The sequence below is a fragment of the Leuresthes tenuis genome, unplaced genomic scaffold (assembly GCF_036924035.1).
Source record: "Leuresthes tenuis unplaced genomic scaffold, fLeuTen1.0.hap1 SCAF_16, whole genome shotgun sequence".
Classification (NCBI taxonomy): Eukaryota; Metazoa; Chordata; class Actinopteri; order Atheriniformes; family Atherinopsidae; genus Leuresthes; species Leuresthes tenuis.
In genome coordinates this window covers 30,360,466-30,381,215 of record NW_027325370.1, presented here as the reverse complement: position 1 = coordinate 30,381,215, position 20,750 = coordinate 30,360,466, and the positions used below count along the sequence as shown (strand labels likewise).

Here is a 20,750-nt window from a genome sequence, read left to right as displayed (position 1 = left end):
GGGTCACTATTATATTCATTTCTAAACAGATACTGACCTTGTTCTGACATTAGATAAGCAAATTGTGTGTGTGCACTGACTGATGGTATGGTAACTATGTACAAATATTCATATTGATAGTCTGAGTCTATGTTTGTGTGAGAGGGAGATGACACATCTACAGTAATATCTTTTGCTGAAAGTATAAATCCTATTTGTTCACTGAGGGCTGAGTCTGGTTTTCAGCAAGTTCGAAAAAGTAAGAGTAATCTCTTGCACGGCTCTTGGATATTCTTTCCTCTGGTCTATGGTCTATAACACCATAATACTGTGGCTGTAGGGACACTACAAGCTCAGAGACAAAGATTGCAAATTAAAATCATGTTTCTGATGTCAGATGTCACTCTTGCCTGTATTCAAAACTTAGTTGACGAGGACTGCAAGAGTGAAGCAGGATCAGAGGCAGGCTCCCACATACCTGTAGCTACCCCTTTCATCAAGGCGAAAATAGATAGAATGTTGGTACTTACTTGAAATTAAAGTGTTACTGCAACCAAAGCCATTTGTACTACATATGTAACTGATTTTGTTGCTTTTGGTGTTGAGCACCCAGTAAGGTCACAATGCAAGCTTTTTCTTTGAATTTTGCTCGGACAGCAGCATAGAGTTTAAAGGTAATTTTAATGAGTGTTGTGCATTATGTTGGATAAGAGAAGCCGTTTCACGGCTCAAGCGTCTAAAGTACAGTCAGCCCATGAGTTATTCACACAAATGAAAAAGCTGCCAGGTGCCCAGTTCAGGAAAAGAATAAGAAAAAGAGAAAAGGACAAAAGATATAGGTATGCACTATGCCATCATGTCAGTGTCTTGAGTATTATGCATGCAATGAAACAGATAGCAATAGCCTAATGTGAATTAGTGTGTTTATTAGCCTCTTGCTAATAATAGCTAGAAGTAGCAATGCTAGCTATGTTATGCTATTACTTATATACATTAATTGAATTGTTAATCCCTGATAAAGGCAGTGTGTGGCCAAAAACTATTGGCTTTATTTCATTAGTTCCACTATGAGCTAATTGTTTACATTAAAGCTTTAAAACTATAGAAATTTATAAATTATAAAAAGAGTTCCGCTGTCTCTACTCTAACATTGTGTAAGCTATACTTTTTGACATAGCTTTTTGAATCATTTGGAGTATGTTATGCTTAGGTAATTGGGTGTTAACTATTGTGTTGCGCATTCTGAAAGTTTAATAAATTGTGTATAATGGCATATTTATTTTAATTGGGTAACAGATGCATGTTCAGTGTATTAGGCTTATATATTATATTTTAATGTAAATTCAAGGGAAAATATTTTGGAGCACCCTCTGCCACTAGTCAGAATGAGGAGCCGTGTACCTCCTCAGTTACACAGGCCTCTCCAGAAATTATCCAGGAGTCTCAGGAAGAAAAGCCATCTGCCTCCTCAGCCAAAGGTGTCTCCACTGTTGTCTGTTGATTGTTTGGATGAAGACTTACTTGGCTCTTCAGGTGTGTCACATAGAACATTCACTTGTGTGTGTTTGTGCTATTCGTGTTATTATTTATTACTATTATTATTATATTATTTATCACTTTTAATTATCAAACAGAATGATGTGTCTTGTCCACTGTGTGCATGGTGGTGGAGTTGGCAGGAACAATGAGGAATGGGTGTGTTTGCTGGGGGGTGGGGGTGCAGAGGGGGGTGTTCGCCCAAGGCGCACAACAAGCCAGGACCGCCACTGAGCTTGTTGTGTGAAAATGCCTTTCATTGAGATACTTTTCTCAAAACAATCGGAGTTACAGGAATGTTTCCTAATGTTTAAACTCATCGTGGTACTGTTTGTATCATTATGAACAGTGTAAACTGACTTTAAAAAGATTGCTAGCTAAGTTAACGTGAAGCTAACGCTGATCGCGATTGGTGTTACCGTTACGCTAGTTCAGGTATTAGCTGTAATATGTAACGTGAGTGCAGCATGACACAGTTTTGCTTTTGCTCAACTGTGTAGCTGGGTAAGCTAACATGTTGCTACATGTGGGAAACACTACAGTCACTTGTGTCTTTTAGTGAGATGAATTACTTCCATGACCCTTGCCATGAAAATATTTTCTGGTCTTCTTGAGCCACTGGCTGCACTGCCTGGTCCACAGCATGATCTGCCTGGTTCATTAAATGCTGCTGCACTCTAGCTTGGATTCTTCTCCTCCTTGTCGTTGAATTGCCATGGGTCCCAGACAATTTGCCCAGTTCAAGATCATGCCCACTTTGTACCCATGCAGCCCCTTGTGACCCATATGGGGACCACATGTACATGTTGGCTGGCAGCTACTGTACCAGTCTGTTGTGGTGAAGACAGAGCTGAGGTGGAGGGTGAAGCCGTCAATTTACTAGTCAATTTGCGTTCCAGCCCTCACCTTTTGCCATGAGCTAAAAGAATGCAATCGTAAATACGGTGGCAAAAATTAGCTGTGTTTCAAGGGTAGCAGGGCTCACACTTGGGGACAGGGTAAGGAGCTTGGTCATTCCGGAGGGGCTTAGAGTAGAGTTGCTGCTCCTCCGCATCAAAAGGACCCAGTAGAGGTGGTTCAGGCCTCTGGTATAAATTCTTCCAGACCCCTCTGGGTGGAGGTGTTTTGGACATGTCCCACTGGGAGAAGGAATCAGGGCACACCAGGACCTGCTGGAAAGACTATATCTTTCATTATGCTTGGGAATGTCTCTGTGTTTCCCAAGAAGAGGGGGCACTGGGAATCTCTGCTTAGAATGTTGTCTACAGAACTACAACTTATCCACATGCAGAGATGCAGAAGTGGAATACAGCCCTTGTTATTACACCTGAGATTAGCGCCATATATTTAAGTATTTGTTTATATATTGCAAGTCATATCATAATTTCAATACATATTGAGATATCACGTATTGCAAGTTTTCCTAATAAAAGCAGCTTTTTCATAGTCAAATTTAAGAATAAATTTTAAAAATGGATCTATCAAGAGTAAAGGAAAATGGTCAGATTTGATGTAATTTGGTTATTAGCACACACATAAATGCAACACTAAAACCAAAAACACAAAGCACAGTAGAAACAATTTCACCAAGCACCAACTTCAGAAATGGACTGTTTTAACTTCGACACACATCACTGATGAGCTGCCAATTATTCTCAGAAATATCAAATTCTGTGTTGGTCAAATTTACAAGTCATGTGCACAGTTAAACACAGAGTAACACCAATGCCAAGCAATTCACACTAACATATAATCAGCATCAAGTGCTCTGAGGATAAATTGCTTTGGAGTTTTGAAAAGTTTGCATGTTACATCTTTCATCATACTATGGTAGGCAATGATGCAACACATGCATAATTTTTGTGTAGAAAGTTTGAAAGGCAAAGAAACATAAAGGTTAGGTGAATTATCTAAAATCACTGGTAGCTTAATAATGTAAAAATAGCATAAAGAGTGACAGAATAATCATAATATTTTTTATGACAAATAATCGTCTACTAAGATTTTGTAATCGTGACACTCGTAACTCAACGCACTTCAAGGTACAGTACACTTATCCATTTACACATTCATATATTTCCTCTTACTCTATACATTCAGTGTATTTCTCTGTCAAATACACGAGAGGTTCAACATCTTGCTCAAGGAATTGTTGACTGGACTGCTACATTGCTCTCCATGTGGAGCTGGCTGTGAGACAATGAACAGCCACTGTCTACTAAGTGCAACACAAAAAATAACACTATTCATTAATGTACTAACTACTAGAACCTTAACATAAAAGTGACCAGGGTTCTCATTCATGGAGATGACATGTTCATTTGCCATCAGTTTAAAGGAAAGAAGCGTATGTCTAAAAGAGGCTTAAGTAACACCATCTAAAGTGATGGAAACACAATTGTGTCTGTTTGTGTGGGAGTGAGACAGAAAAGAGGTGAGGCTTTCAATGACCTTTATCACCCATCTGTTAGATCCATCAGCAACTTGGTATCAAGCATGCGTGGGTTCCAGCAAGTGTCAATGTGTATGTTTTTGTGTCTACTTAGAGCAACAACATAGATTGAATTATCACCATGGAAACAAAACTTTCAGGCCAGACTGTACAGAGTAATTTATGTATTTAAGTCATACAGCTGTTGAGATAATTTTGTATTAGCTGGGTCTCTCACTATTGAGAAAACAGACTGAAGGTTACAACTATAAAAACTACCATGTCCTAATTACCTGGCTTCCAACCAGGGGTCCCACCAAAGATCACAGGAGGTGTGCCTGGTCTTCACTCCACAGAAAATGTCAAAATTAGACGTGCACACATTCAGATTCATTACATATTAATTGCATTATCAAAAACTTCTGAGGATTTAGCACATCAAACATTGTTGTTCTGCACAGAGGAATATTCAATTCGATTCAATTTTATTTATATAGCCCCGAATTACAACAAACGTCATCTCAAGGCAATTCAATGATACATTCCAATTCAAGACAATCAGAATCCAATTCATTGTAATAATAACCAGAAACCAATCAAATCCAATTAATTAAATTCTAAATTAGTCCAATTTATACATACAAAACCAGTTTTAAAAAAAGTAGCCTAGCAAAGGAAACCAACAGATTGCACTGAAGTTTCTCTTCAATCCAATCCCCCATTCTGAGCATTCACAAGGAAAAAGGAAAGAAAAGAAAAAACTCCCTTTTAACAGGAAGAAACCTCTGGCAGAACCAGTCTCAGGAAGGGTGGGCATCCACCTCACTCAGCTGGGGTTTGAGAAGAAAGAAAAGAGGGGACAACAAACACCATACTGGTTGTGAGATTTATGGAACTGCAAGAAATAAAATAACCATTAAAAGAGTGCTTCTACGACTATTTACAAACAGCTAGGTTATACATTTTAAAATGGTATACCTCTCAGATACATTCTCTCTCTACAATGAAAGCAACAAGCAGATGTAGGATCCTGAATCAAACCTCATGCAGTGTAGAAACACTGTCTGTTGGTGCTGTGTGTCTGTCTTTAACCCTGAACTCATCACATGAACGTGCTTCGGGAGAAAATGAAAGCATCACCAGAGAGTTTGGCGAGTTTTCTCACTATTGTGAAACAAACCTCTGTCTGAGTGCTGCACATGCACAACTATGCATGTCAATTCATTGTCAAGCTTTAGAGGCTGACAACTCCAGAAGTTCCAAAAACAAGTCAAGAGACAAGGTAGGGTGATGTTACAGAATAAAACTGCATATTTCTAGGTACTGATTTATATACATATGATATATATGATGAGGAAACATGCTCACAAAATAAAAGTTCTTGTTTATCTATAATAATTGATTTTTTCTGATTTATACCATTTTTGAAAGATTTGAATGTGGTATATGTGTAAAATCAATACATGTGCAACGTAATAGACATTTCATGTATTACAGAGCCATGTATAGAAAGACTGCAGAGAACATTTTGAAAGGCTGCAAACTTTAAAGATTTTGGTCTGAAATTTGCTAAAACAGACCAAATATTTTTACTTGAAGAATTTATTTCCATGTTAATCTGAAACTGAAGCGAGGAGCTACCTGAAGCTGGTGCCGTGAGGCAGAGATGATTATGATAAGGTTATAACTTGAGTTTCCATCTCTGATAAATGACATAATACTGTGGTTATGTTGTATATTTCATATTAGTCATGATCCAGAGCACTAAAACATCTGGAATACATATATGTGTTTAATTACTTCTATATTTTATATCCTCAGTCTCCTCTGATTAACAGTCGACACAGAGCAGGAACAGAATTGATCATGATGGTATTTTCGTCATTAATTTCAACCTGCATGTCGGGACTCTCACTCACTGAGCCAAAGAACAACAGAGCTAATCGAATATTATCCACTGATGGCAACAGTAAGGTTAACTCTGCTTTCATGTCTCATCCTGTCCTTTTTTCTGAGCTCTCCAGCAGTAAAATCCAATCAAATGTTTCTTCTTGTCCCGTATCTTGCTCGTACACTTGTGCCTTCTTCTCTTCCTCATCTCTTATATTAGCATTGTCAGGTCTCTTTGCTGCATCGGCCGTGGATTTTTTTACTAATTCATTCCATTCATTTCAAAACTGTATTTGTAATGACATGGTCGACATGGTACCATAAAGCAAAACTGTGTCATCCTGGGCAGGAAGCCAAAGTTCTGACATGCCATATCGCAGCCTCTGGATGCTCCAGGATACTTCAGGCCTGGAAATGTTCATAACAAATGTTGGAGGACTTCAAAATGGATCAGAAGCACATAGTTTTATGATTAAAAACCTCTCTTCTATTACTTTAATTCTCATTTTGTGGATGTTGACGCCTTCTTGCAAAGAAATCATGAGTTTTGGACTTCTACATTTTCAGCCTTGGGGATTTAGAATGCCTCTACTGTGATGATAAGCTTGTTGATCTTCAAGCTGACAAAAAAAGTGTCAAAAAAATTTCCAAGACCCCTTAGATTTTGAATAGGGGCATATGGACTTTCTTTTTTTGGTTTCTGAAGTGTTTCCCCTTTCATCGGAAAGGCTTCTTCAGTTCTAACTAGTTGGTGAGAAGTGTTGGTCTAAAAGTAGTTTAAAGACCATTCATACTTGGAGGGTTGTTAAGGTCACATGTCTGTCACTAACTTAGGTGACCATTGTGTGGGTCATTTAAGTCATTGTCATCTGTAAGTTGTTCATCTGCCTGACCAAACTTGTGTGTTGTTCCTTTGTAGGCGCTCAGTTTTCTGCTTTCCACTGTCAGGCTGTCCACCATGAGGGACACAGCAGAAGCTATGCAAAAAGCTTTGGATTAGCTATTTGACATTGTTCTTTCATAGTCCAGCACCTGTAACAATGAAAACAAAAGATGTCAAACATCACACCTGAAAACTCATCCTTAGAGGTGCTCAAAGTGGGCATTCATTTTTCAATGAAAATGTGTCTGGAATTGTGTGTCAATAAAGTTTTGGAGATTATTCCTTCAATGTGCTTGTGTAAATGAGTACATGCACACCCACAAGAGTTTGGTGGCAAGGCATGCAGCTTATTTATAGACAGAAATAGGGGTTTTCCAAGAGAAAAGGCTGGGAATCACTGCTTTATTCAGCAACAGAACAACAACATGTAAGCAAGAAAATACATAAATACCCATAATCCCACATGAAAAGTGGCAATCATACCACTACACTATCCAGTCCCAATAACTTCGTCATGAAGTCAAGCCCTACACAAACCAGCAAATTTACTTTAATATTACTTGCTAGTCCAACAACAGGCCTTTAATTTCATAAAGTAAAAGGCAAGATGTACTTGATGTAATACTTACTGAACTCTTGCTCTGTCATTTTTTGTTTTTGTGGGTTTTTTGTTGGGTATCAGTATAAAACACTTCCTTTGGTCTTTTAATCACTGCCATGCTGCAAAGAAACCACGGAGCTAGTTTGTTTTTAGCACGAGCAAGACCTGTTTGTGTGTGATACAACATTGTAAAAGGGCTGACCAAAAGTTACCAAATGTCTGAAAACCAAAAATGACTGCTATGTGGAAAGCAAATGTGTGAGCTGAAGGCAATTATATTGAAAAACAATACTGTAGCTTAGGTTAGATAATTAACTAAAATATGTATAATTAAAGTGACTGGTGAGCTTAGTTAAGAATTGTAAGTGTTAACTATGAAGTCTAACCTGTCTATTTCAATGTATGTAAACTGAAGTTTAGGGTTTTTATTACACAGCACTGATTATGGTCATGACTGAGGAACAAAAACAGTCACCATCAATAGTTTTTTTTTTTTAAATCCTCTACTGAAACAGTTCAAAGTACTGCACATTTTCTAATTTACACTCATTCATACATCTTATTTTAAAGTTTTTTTTTAATACGAGTATACTGAGTCCAAGTTTTTTTGGAACCAGTACAAAGCAGTCATTAGTAGCACAGCAATTTGGGGCAATTTTGCATTGGCCTAAGTTTGTGACCTTCTGTATACAGTCCATGTTATCTTCTTTTCTCCTGATAAACAAGAGTAATAATTACCACAACAATATGGGGATTCTGCATACAGCATGGTCCCACACAGTCATGGACAAAATGTCAGTGGAGTTCATTCAAACACTGTGGACTTATAGAACACTTATTGTCAGCTAAACATTGACTCAAAGTGGGACAAGGGAGTGGGAATTGTTGTAAAGTGCAAAACAAACACACAGATTCCTACTATGACAAAGGTTTCAAAAGAGCTTATCAAAAACTTTGAAGGGTGTAGAGAGCTTGAACGGCACTAAATCAAGTCTTTCAAATAGCTTGTAAACAGAAATAAAATCTCTAGTCTTTATCCAATTCTCATTTGGCACCAAAAGGGTAAGCTTTCCATTAACCAGAAACTCCATTACCCCACCATCGTTGGAGCAGTTAGTTGTCCACTTAGACGATCAAGAAATAATTCAGTCAGGCAGCCAGTGAGTAACTCATAAGTCAACCTGTAGAAAAAAAAAAAGTCCAGTCAGCCAGTCAGTCGCTTCTGCCCCAACAGCCAGCAGGAGCATAGATGCTGGAGATCAGTGGAGTGTCCAACACTCTGAGCACCACTTAATCCAGTCAGACACAAATCTGCCTCATGCATGACGATTAACCTCTTTCCCCTCAAGGAAGCAATCCTGGGGAAACACAGTATGGATCAGTCCAGGCAAAGGTCACTCCTGGACCATGCTAGTGTCATCCTGTAAACACTACTGAGCTGCTTCCAGTCACCACACACCTTAAAACCAACTTGAATACAAGGCCTCCCGCCATTTTCTTGCTTCTAGCTAAGACAGACGTGACAAGGGCAGGTGCAAAGAAACAGTAAATGAAAAAGCTATTACAGTGTTCCTTTGTACTTTTCTTTTGTTGGAAATTAGTTGTGGTCATATTATTTTTTCCTTTCTTCTTTTGTAGATATTTGAAGTCATTGTATCATCTAACAGAACATTTTAGCAGCAAGTAAGAAGCTCTGGCCCATTCAGTAACCATAAACTGTCAATATCTTTTAGTTATATTAATAATCTCAAATTTAGGACCAAGTGCCCACCTATTCCTGCTCATCACATAAAAAAAGAGAACAGAACCAGAATTTGTTGGCTGTAATGCCAAGCACAACAATAAGATAGGTCAGTCTGAATGGTGAGAGATCTGTTTAGAGATGGCATTGGTTTACAAGAAATAAAAAACAAGATAGTATTTTTAGTATTATATAAGATACATAAGTATTATCTAATATTGCTATAATAGTTTTTATGGCTGTGCTGTTTTTGTTATTACACCACTCTGGACAAGATAAACTGATATAAATCGCTTGAAAGCATCACATTTCTGAAGCTGAAAACATTTCACATTCTACACAGTGACTTCACTCACAACTGAATTTTTTCTCTCGCCTGTATTCTAAATCAGCTCCTTACAGGCTGAACATGGATTTCAGTATGTTCTGTTGGTGCCACACAAAGGTACATCTACATGTTACAGCATTTTGCTGCCACTCAGGGGCAGTCTCATTATCATCTCAGACTGGTTATGAGACCAGTCTTATAACCACATCTTTAGGATGTTCTTGGTTATGTTAGCACTGTTTTTGTTCCTTAAGCTTTGTTATGCTTTGGAGAAGATAGAAATCAAAGTGAACAAAGACCTGTTTTATGATAGAGTTAAGCAAAGTTTTGAGAGAATGAAGATTGTCCAGTGTACTTACGAGTCTTTCTCCTTTGCTTCTTTGTTCTTTATAGTTTTGCACTTCTTCCTCTTTGTTATGAAAAGGGCTTTTCTGGCTCTAGTTGGTTCTAACTGTCAACCAATCAGCATTTGGTATGCTAAGTGTCATCACTGGAGCCTGCGAGAGTTGAGAACACAGCTGACAATTATCTCCAATAAAAGGTCCCATTGCAAACTTTTCAATGTTTAAATGTTGTCTAATCACTTTAAACACCACCCAAAGCTGTTTTGGTACAACTTTGGACAACTGAATTGATACATTCTTTGCTTCTAAAACTTAACCAACTGAACTGTACAAAAGAACCACTTACATCGTGGACTGTTGGCAGGGTTATGGAAAACAACACAGCCAACTAAAAAGTAATGACCACCATGTTTAAAAATCCAGAGCCAGCAAACATCTAGTTTAAAAGAGAATAAAAGAGTCAACAATGGAAAAAACTGAGTGCAAAACCATGAGCTCAGTATTCCTCTTATTTTCCTGCAGTTTATGCTTGAATGTTACCATTTGTGTTGATGAATGCTTCCCAATGTGCCACATTGAGCTGTATTCACAGGTGCCATTTTCAGCTTAATTCATAAACCATGTTTGCATCTACAGACAAAAACTGTAGGCGCCTGGACAAACTGGTGAAAAAGGCTGGTTCTGTGGTAGGCAGAAGGCTAGACCCTTTCAGTGCTGTGGTGGAGCAACGGATGAGGAGGAAATTATATTCTGTTTTGGAGAACAATAAACATCCTCTCCACAGCATCCTGGCAGGACAGAGGAGCAGCTGCAGGACTGATAGGTTCAGGAGGTCCTTTGTCCCCACAGCCATAAGGCTTTTTAACAGTGAATATTGTATATTGTCTAATATACAATCATTGTAAATATCTAAAAATGTTTGAGCTATTTGACTAATTAGAATTTCCCCCCACTGGTTCTATAGTTCTATTCTATTCCATCTACATTTACAAATATTTTAGAATGTTTATTTTTGACAAGCTGGTTTAAAGTTCCTGCTGGAGACAGCGAGTATAAATCCCATCTGCAGAGCTGCATTGCAAGGAGTGTTCACAAATAATCCCTGTTGTTTAAAACAGTGTTTATCGAACAGACTGTTGCTATGTAGACACCAGTTTGCAAGGAAAATAAGAAAAACACTGATCTGTAAACCTGGAGGCAGTCCCCCCTTCCATGGTACAATGAATTAAGCGCAAGAGCTAAGCAAATGCTGGACCAAACCATAGTGTGGTGGAGGGGTGTACAAACTTTTAAGGTTTTGCATCTGTAATTGGCACTTTCACTGCATATTATATTATCCAAAATTATATGGTTGTGTTTACAATGACATTTTGAGGGGATAACTGTTTAGAAATGGGGAATACAACTAAAATTTATGTTCATACAATTCATATATTGTTTATACAATGTCATCACATTAGTCACAAATGTCTATAAACTATTTCACCAATAACAGTGCAGTTGATTTTCTTATTTAAAAAATATAGATTTTAACTGACAACATAAATGAAGTCAAAATACACATCAGCAATACTCTGCAGAACACACCATTTGTCAACAGTTGCACACAAGTGCTTAAGACCAACCAATTACTTCAGTGTGACCAGCCACAGGAAGAGCTTTGCAGGCTTATCGTTCAAAGCTGATTGAAGTGTTTTCAGTGCAAAGATTGATTTGAATGCAAGACAGACTGTATGCAAGGTGATTTCCTATGATGTATACATGTACAAACATACAACTATTAAACAGTGATCTCTTTGAGAACTCTTAAATAACTGTCCAAAACCTGCAACTAAAGCAAATACAAATTAGCCTTTTGAGAAAAGTAAGTACATTTAATTAAATATGCAACTAAAAAATACTTACAGCCTGAAACAGTCAGCTGTGGCCATATTTTTTTTTTATCATTTTATTTCAGACAATGACACTTATGCCACTTATGCCTATCAGTCAAGAGTCAGTCAAAAAGGGATGCATCAAGTTTGTCACTGAAACCAATAAGGTTTCATACAAGTGAAATACTCTAATATCTATAACTTGCATCATACACAAATATTTTATATATATATTTTATAGATATATTAATAGTAAACATGATGCATCAAGTAACTGCAACACTGCATAAGGTTGCCAAGACCTTCGTTGACTCTTGCTTAAACAATAAGAAATAAAACAAATAAAATAAATACACACATAAAAATACATATATATATACACACACACACACACACACACACACACACACACACACTATATATTATTTACTCACCCATACAAATAATTCAATTCAGGTGTTCCAATCACATCCATGGCCACACATGTATAAATTCAAGCACCTAGGCATGCAGACTGCTTCTACAAGCATCTGTGAAAGAATGGGTCGCTCTCAGGAGCTCAGTGAATTCCAGCGTGGTACCGTGATAGGATGCAACCTGTGCAACAAGTCCAGTTGGGAAATTTCCTCTCCACTAAGTATTCCACAGTCAGCTGTCAGCGATATTATAACAAAGTGGAAGCGATTGGGAACGACAGCAACTCAGTGGTATGAAGTGGTCGGCCACGTGAAATGACAGAGCGGGGTCAGAGGATGCTGAGGTGCACAGCGCACAGAGGTCACCAACTTTCTGCAGAGTCAATGGCTACAGCCCTCCAAACTTCATGTGTCCTTCAGATTAGCTCAAGAACAGTGCGTAGAGAGCTTCCTGAAATGGGTTTCCATGGCAGAGCAGCTGCATCCAAGCCATACATCACCAAGTGCAATGCAAAGCGTCGGATTCAGTGGTGGAAAGCACGCCGCCACTGGACTCTAGAGCAGTAGAGACACGTTCTCTGTAGTGACGAATCATGCTTCTCCATCTGGCAATTTGATGGACAAGTCTGGGTTTGGCGGTTGTCAGGGGAATGATACTTGTCTGACTGATTTGTGACGAGTGTAAAGTTTGGTGGAGGGGGGATTATGGTGTGGAGTTGTTTTTCAGGAGCTGGACTTGGCCCCTTAGTTCCAGCGAAAGGAACTCTGAATGCTTCAGCATACCAAGAGATTTTGGACAATTTCATGCTCCCAACTTTGTGGAAACAGTTTGGGGATGGCCCCTTCCTGTTCCAATATGACTGCACACCAGAGCACAAAGCAAGGTCCATAAAGACATGGATGAGCCAGTTTGGTGTGGAAGAACCTGACTGGCCTGCACAGAGTCCTGACCTCAACCCGATAGAATACCTTTGGGATGAATTAGAGCAGAGACTGTGAGCCAGGCCTTCTGTCCAACACAAATGGACTGACCTCACAAATGCGCTTCTGGAAGAATGGTCAAAAATTCCCAGAAACACGCTCCTAAACCTTGTGGAAAGCTTCCCCACAAGAGTTGAAGCTGTTATAGCTGCAAAGGGTGGGCCGACGTCATATCAAACCCAATGGATTAAGAATGGGATGTCACTTAAGTTCATATGCGTATAAAGGTAGATGAGCAAATACTTTTGGCAATATAGTGTATATATATGTATATACACTATGCTTATAATTTATGAGAGAAAAAAAGAGCCAACATTTATTTCTATAATTCAAATAAATTAAACAAAATATCAGAATAAATTGCAAGCTTTATATTTTCTTCAGTCACAGTGAAGACTTTCCACTCTTAAGACATGCAATTGCTCAAATTTGGCAATGATGTTACAGTCGATCAGATTATTATGCAGTTGATCAGTGTCTCAAACTGGACCAGCGTGGAGCTGAATTTATGTGACCCTGACTGGCTGGCCTCCAGTCATGGCCAATCGAACAAGTGATTCACATAATTATCCAAATAAAATGGTGCACATTAAAATTTAGCATACTGTTCTAAGATCCAAACATTGCAAACTTATCTTTAACATGTAAAATCACTTTATTCAAAATAAATCAACAACCATAGACTTCACGTTACAGATATAGTTATTTCAATAGTTGTTGAACTGGTCTTTTTTAAAGTGCCAAACATCCAGTGCTTTCTCTAGAGGATCTCTACAGGAAGGGAACTTGCAAGAAGTTAAAGAGAAAGGGTGACAAGATTTGACAAAAAAAAATTCCCAAGGCTCAGCAGACACCAGAGACTTCAGAAATAGAGAGACCCACTCCAACCAGAGGAGAGAGGAAGAGGATGAAGAGGAAAAGGGGATTAACATACTGTACAGGCTGTCCATCCTTCCCTGGCCTTCTGCTGTGCATATGGTCAGGTCAGGGTAAAACTGGAGTTATTTTGTAGCAGAATGGAGAGAAGCTAAGCAGGTCCTCACAAAAGGATTTATTGTGGGAGACCTCCTGTCCCCTTGCAAAAGGTTGATGGTGGAGAGGAGTACTATAGGAAATCTGCAAATAACTTAACTACTTAGGTGTCATACAGTAGAAGTTTATTGGATAGTAAATTGCAAAAGCAAAGGATTGGTAATATTTGAAAAGATACTGATGGGCGTCTTTGTAAATGTCTAAATAGCTCATGTTTCTGAGCAAGAGAACACCACAGCCCAAGAAGGGCTGAACATGGAGCATTATATGCTCTCCACTGGTGCCTTGCAAACACCCAACTAGATGTTATAGCATTTTGCTGCCCTTGGTATCTGTGTAATAAATATGTGAAACAATCTGAGCTGTGGGCTGCTCTTGGTCATGTTAGCACTGTTGTTGTTTGTTTAGTTTTGCTCTGCTATGGAAAAGACAGAAGTCAAAGTGTAAAATAATGAAGATTGTGCAGTGCAACTGTTGCCTGAGCTTTTCATCTGCTTCTTTCATGTTTATGGTTTTTGGTGTTTCATCCTCTTTGTTGCAAAATTGGTTGTTGTTGGCCGCTCCCAACTCCAGCAGAAGTTCAACAAGCAGAGTAGAATATTACATCAAATCCCAAACACTGTCAACATTTATATAATTATATTTTTCATCACAATAAACTGACTTTGAAAACTTTAAATTCTGAGAGAAAATCTAATATTTACTAAGTAAAATGAGAACTAAGCAAGCAAAAACTTTCTTAACAGTTTCTCCAAAGATGTTGCCATGGAAACACATCATGTGTACAGTATACTTGCTGCCATCTCTCCATCAGCTGGAGGACCTTAGCTCAAACCTCTTTGTCAGAAAGTCTCCACCCCTGCTGAAGGGCTCATGAGCAGGGTGCTGAATGTATATCTAATACAGGACTGCTGCTCTGAATTCCTAATCCAACCCTGATCTCTGAGCTGCCTGTGGCAGGTGGCAACAGAATGGAACATGGAACCGAAATCCTGGAAAAACTTTTTAAAAAGAGGTTGTTACTGTTTGTATTAGGTTTATCTCACAATGTTTCTTCTCATTAACGGCAAATTGTTGCTTCAACTCAACAAAACATCCTTAAAAACATGCTAAACAATTATACAAATACATTGATAAAACAAGATCATATATGTGTGTAAATATAGAGGTTGTGTAGCCTAATCACTGCCAAACAAGTCAGAATTATTTACAGATTCTATTATACCCTTAGGCTGATCAGATAAGTGGTTCATTTAGTTTGTGCTTAACAAAGACATTTTCATTTTGTCACAATAAAGGTTATAGGTCAGTGAAAAGCTAGCCAGCACCAGATTGTGAGAAAACAATGTTCCAGTGCCTTGATCACTGAACTAGGAGAAAGAAATATTGTGAGTCGGTCCATAAACTAAAATACATTCTATAGTAGCTACTATTCTATCCTAGTTTCCCGTGAATGAAAGGACAGTCATATCATTTCACAAGCAGATGCATTCTGGCTAAAACAGGAAGATGCCACAATTTCAGTGCTTGGTACGCGGTACCGATTGTTCCTCGATGCGAGTGCTTGGTCATTCAGCAGCAACCACCCATCCACCCAACCGCACAAAGACACACACACTCACAGTCCTCCAACACGCGCGCACGCAAGGGCAAAAACAGAACAATGTGTGTCTGCGGGAGTATACTGGCCCACTGCACTCTGCATTACACCAGGAACACGCTCATGAATAATAATAACTATAATCACGCTTGCCGCAGAACCGACAGGCCCGGTGAACCTACACAATGACCCCCACGCAGCACAGATCTGAGGAGCAGGTTCAGTGTGCTGTAGAGTCCTAACAGCCAGCATCAACAAAACACAACTTACTGTAACCAACAACTAAACAAACGCAAAGTGTGATACCGCGACAACAACCTACGTTTATCATTCCTCTCGCGATTTTGTCGATATCCATGATTGATCAGAGCACCTGTCAATTGAGCGCCCCGCTGCACGATGTGACCGCAGCAGAGCACACAAAACAGCTAAGCTGGCTGATGTATCTTGCCAATTAGTTAATGGCATGCAATAGGCAAGGCGGAAAAAATACTGAGCAAGAGCAAAACACTCCGGAATAGGCTGATAAATAAATTATAGAACGCCTTCTTACCTTCACTTCTGTAAGACTGCAAACATGAATGTCGACCGCCGCCGTCTTATTCTGTGTTATCGGTGTTTGGATTTTTCGTTTAGTAATTCGCCTTCAGCTTTTTTCTAATATTTATTTTAAAGTGACAGTATATCCTGCTCTATACAGGCAGGGAGTGACAACACAGCGGGACCCTCAAGACTCTGTGGCAACCGGAGGGGGCGGGGCCATGGCTGCTGACATCACAGGCCGAGAGAGAGAGAGAGAGAGAGAGAGAGAGAGAGAGAGAGAGAGAGAGAGAGAGAGAGAGAGTATTTTTTACGGTCAGTGCCTCGTGCTCTTCAGACCAAATATTAAAGAAAACAATGAATGTGAGATCCAACAGTTGATTTCTCCCCATCCATCAGTTGTGTTCTGAAACAGCCTCCAGCAGATACCCACAGTACGACCAGCTGATAAGTTTCTGTTTGGAGCTATCGTGATTCTTCCACATGTTCAGTCATTATGCAAAAGTCCCATTTTCTGAGACATTTAGCATTCAAATGCCAGATGGGAATGTTGTATATTATCAGGTTCACGCAAAAGATGTTGATATGACCTTTGAAAGAATAAAAAGCACTAAAATGTATAGATTTTTGTCAAACATGGAAAATCTAATTATGTGTCGGGATAAAGAGAAAGCAAGAGCACCTTAAAAACACCACCCAACAGAAACTGGGATTTCCAATTAAAATAATCAGTTCAGTACTTATTTGCAGTCATTAATAAAAGTATTAGTGGTTAACGTTTCATAAACTCTCTGGCTTAAGGTGAGTCCTGGAAATGCTGTTTCAATAATAACTTGTTATTTATTGGACAAACTCAAAGCTTACACTTATCAGCTGAAGTTTTCATATCTATAGAAAACTGACCTTTACAGTGGATTACCCATAGAAATAAATATGTACCACCACTGTACATATAAAGCTCCTCGTGTGTGTGTGTGAAAGTGGGTGTCCACAGTCAATAGAATGTACAATACAGTTTAGTACATTTACATGACAAACCTGCCACCTATAGGTAGAGTTTGAAAGTGAAAACTAAGGTAAAGCTACAAGCCTATGCACATGGCAAAGCCTGAGGGAACTGTAGGCTATGTTGATAGGGTTGCTTATTGATCCACTGAATAGGCCACATAGATTGAGACTTCTTTGTTTAAAAGAAGTTTAACTAGCACTGGTTTTAAGTCAAATTAAATCAAACTTGTTGTTTTCAGTGACTGTCTCTCTGGTGTATACTGTTCAATAAAGCAAAAATGCCATGGAAACGGAGCTGTGACTAAATTCCCCTCAGTGCTCTCTAAGTGCACAGCAATTCGTCAAAACTTCAAAACACATCAGTGATAATTAACCTCTTTCACACAAGTGCTAGTTTGCTTATTCAAACTTCTTTTTTTTTGTCTGAACAACATTGGCCATAAGTAGTTCCTTTAAGATTAGGTTATTTATTTATAGACTGTTCATACTCACAAAACAATGGGAATGTCAGTTATAAGGATTTAATATTATTTGTAATTATTATTTGTAAAGCACCTTTTATGCACAAATGCTTCACATGGCTTATCATCCTTGTATAACATTAACTATGCGTTAGTTTCAATGCATTTTATTTACAGTTTCAGGGGGAGATCTGAAGTAATTTCATTTTCAGAGGACCATGGAAATATAACTCAGCTTCCTCAGAAGGTACACAACAAAAGAGGAAAACTGCTGCAAAACAATGCTTTAATGTTGCTTTGTGTTCTAATGTATGTGTTGTACGCTTAAAGAGCATTGAGGGGATTTTACTTGAAGCTCTGTTTCCATGGCACTTCTCCTTTATTGGATAGAGTACACCAGAGAACCAGGGCAGATGGTGAGAGGACAAGGCAAGCCAAAGGTCATGCCCCTGGTGAAAACCCACCTGGAAAGTTTCTGGCCAAGGTGATTGACCAAATAAAAAAACTCATTACCTCATGAGTTGTAATGAGAGGATGGGCACACATACTGTATTACACACAATTATACAACGATGGAATAATTAGATTTTACCGACAATGATTTATGATTTCACATAAAAACAACACACCTGGAATGACAATCAATGTATATTATCCATCCATCCATTTTCAATGTATATGAAATGGACACTGGACACGAATTCAACTTTAGAAAATCCTTTATGGTGTTTACAGTGCCCTGAGGCAACTTTTTGTTGTGGATTGGCACTTTAAAAATAAACTAAATTGAACTTCATTCAGTTAGCACCGTAACCTCACAGCGAGAGGGTTCCAGGTTTGATTCCCAGCTGAGGCCTTTCTGTGTGAAGTTAACATGTTCTCCCCGTGTATGCGTGGGTTCTCTCCGGGCACTCCAGCTTCCTCCCACTGTCCAAAAACATGCATGTTAGGTTAAAAAGTTTATGCATCTCCGTCATTTCGATGGTTTAGCCACGGAGTAGCATGCCTGACATGCACCTCCATAAAATTCTAACGACACGTTGCGTTGACGCGGACCATAAGAGCTGTGATTGGTCCACTCAGAACGTAATTTCCGGCAGTTGCTTTTTCCAGTCTTAATGGCTGTACACAGTGAACAAGCTGTCAAATCGGCCCGTTGACGTTCGAAAGTATCGAAAGTGCATTTGTTCATCCAGGTCCCTCAGTGGGTGAACCAGTGTTGTAAATTCACTCGTTCCCAGCCTCGACCGGTCGTACAGACCACCTCTGCAAACGTCTTCTCTGTCGCCTACACTTCAACATTTGCATTATAAGCATTTGTTCTTCAATATTGCTGAGCTCCAACTGCAAATACGGCTGCTCCACCTCAGTTGCCATTGTTTACTCTTGTTAACTGTGACAGGAAGAAAAAGCAAGGATTTGGCTATAACCCCTGAAACCACACAAAAACACAGACACACCCCCCTAGCGACATGGTCAATTGCAGAGCAACGCATTCCCTGAGACGCAGAACTTCAAATGCTCAATCACGACATCGACGTGATGGAGAAGAAGCGTGTGTGTGGTTGTTTGTCTCGTTTGTCTCTGTGTGGCCCTGTGATGGACTGGTGACCTGTCCAGGGTGTACCCCACCCCCCACCCAATGACCACTGGGATAGGCTCCAGTCCCCCTGCGACTCAATTGACGGATTAAGCAGGTATAGAAAATGGATGGATGAACTTAATTCAGTTGAATAAATGATTACCTGAGCATGACATAATCCACACAATAGCTCTAAAGCCAAATATGACTGTATATATCCATCAAAAGGGTGATGGAAAAACACCATCTACAGGGAATTTTGCTCTGGAGGGAAAACAAAAACAGTTTTGGTGGGAAATGATATTCAGTGTGGGTTTAATCACAGTGGCTCAGTTGTTTGTACAAAGTGTTGCAAAAGTATCCCCGTCCCTTGGCTTTTTATCTATTTTGCTACATTCCACCCTGTAATTTAAATGTTTTTAAATCTTACTCTATGTGATGAATCTGCACAAAATAGTCTAAGTTGGTGAAATTAAAATACATGTAAAAAAAGAATTTGAAAAAATAAAAAACTGAATATTGGCATGTGCATATGTATCCACCCTGTTTGCTATGAAGCCCCTAAAAAGATCTGGTACAACCAATTACCTTCAAAAGTCACATAATTAGTGAAATGAAGTCCACCTGTGTGTCACATGATCTGTCAGTATAAACACACCTTTTCTGAAAGGCCCCAGAGGCTGCAACACCACAAAGCAAGACGCATCACACCAGGAAGACCAATGAGCTCTTCAAGTCGGGGACAAAGTTGTTGAGAAGTACAAGTCAGGGTTGGGTTATAAAAAAATATCCAAATCTTTGATGATCCCCAGAGCACCATCAAATCAATCATCTTCAAATGGAAAAAACATGATACCACAACAAACCTGCCAAGAGAGGGCCACCCACAAAAACTCGCAGACCAGACAAGGAGGGCATTAATCAGGGAGGCAGCACAGAGACCAAAGGCAACCCTGAAGGAGCTGCAGAGTTCCACAGCAGAGACTGGAGTATCTGTCCATAGGACCACAATAAGCCATATACGCCATAGAGTTGGGCTTTATGGAAGAGTGGACAAAAAAAAAAGCCATTACTTAGTGTATTACTTAGGCATGTTTTGAGTTTGCCAAAAGGCATGTGGGCGTCTCGCCAAATGTATGGAGGAAGGTGCTCTGGTCAGATGAGACTAGAATTGAACTTTTCAGCCACCAAGGAAAATGCTATGTCTGGCGCAAACCCAACACATCTCATTACCCCAAGAACACCATCCCCACAGTGAAACATGGTGGTGGCAGCGTCATGTTGTGGGTATGTAGGTAAGTAGTTGGATGGTACTATAGCTCTAAACAGTTTCATGAAGCTGAATGTTTTGCCTATAACCACGTCTTGTAGTTTTATCAACCTAATACAATTATATTTTCCTGGAAAAAACTTGAATCAGCAGTGAATCAGGTTTGCGCTTTATCTTTTGTGTCCATACATAAAAGTATAAAAGCATGATTTAAGTATAGTGTTCCTTTAACTTTATTTCTCAGCTCATAAAC

General features: G+C 39.1%; 1 protein-coding gene across 2 annotated transcripts in view; it reads right to left on the bottom strand.

Annotated features, from left to right (window-relative positions):
* The window catches only part of LOC140272137 (nucleolar protein 4-like), a 163,572-nt gene that overhangs the window by 86,050 nt on the left and 56,772 nt on the right, over positions 1–20,750 (bottom strand). The window contains exon 1 of one of the 2 annotated variants that reach the window (XM_072367487.1): positions 16,190–16,351. The exons of the other annotated variant lie outside the window; for it this stretch is intronic. The gene's annotated coding sequence lies outside the window, so the exon portion shown is untranslated. Of the gene's footprint in view, positions 1–16,189; positions 16,352–20,750 lie in introns of those variants that run through there. 2 annotated transcript variants of the gene reach the window in all.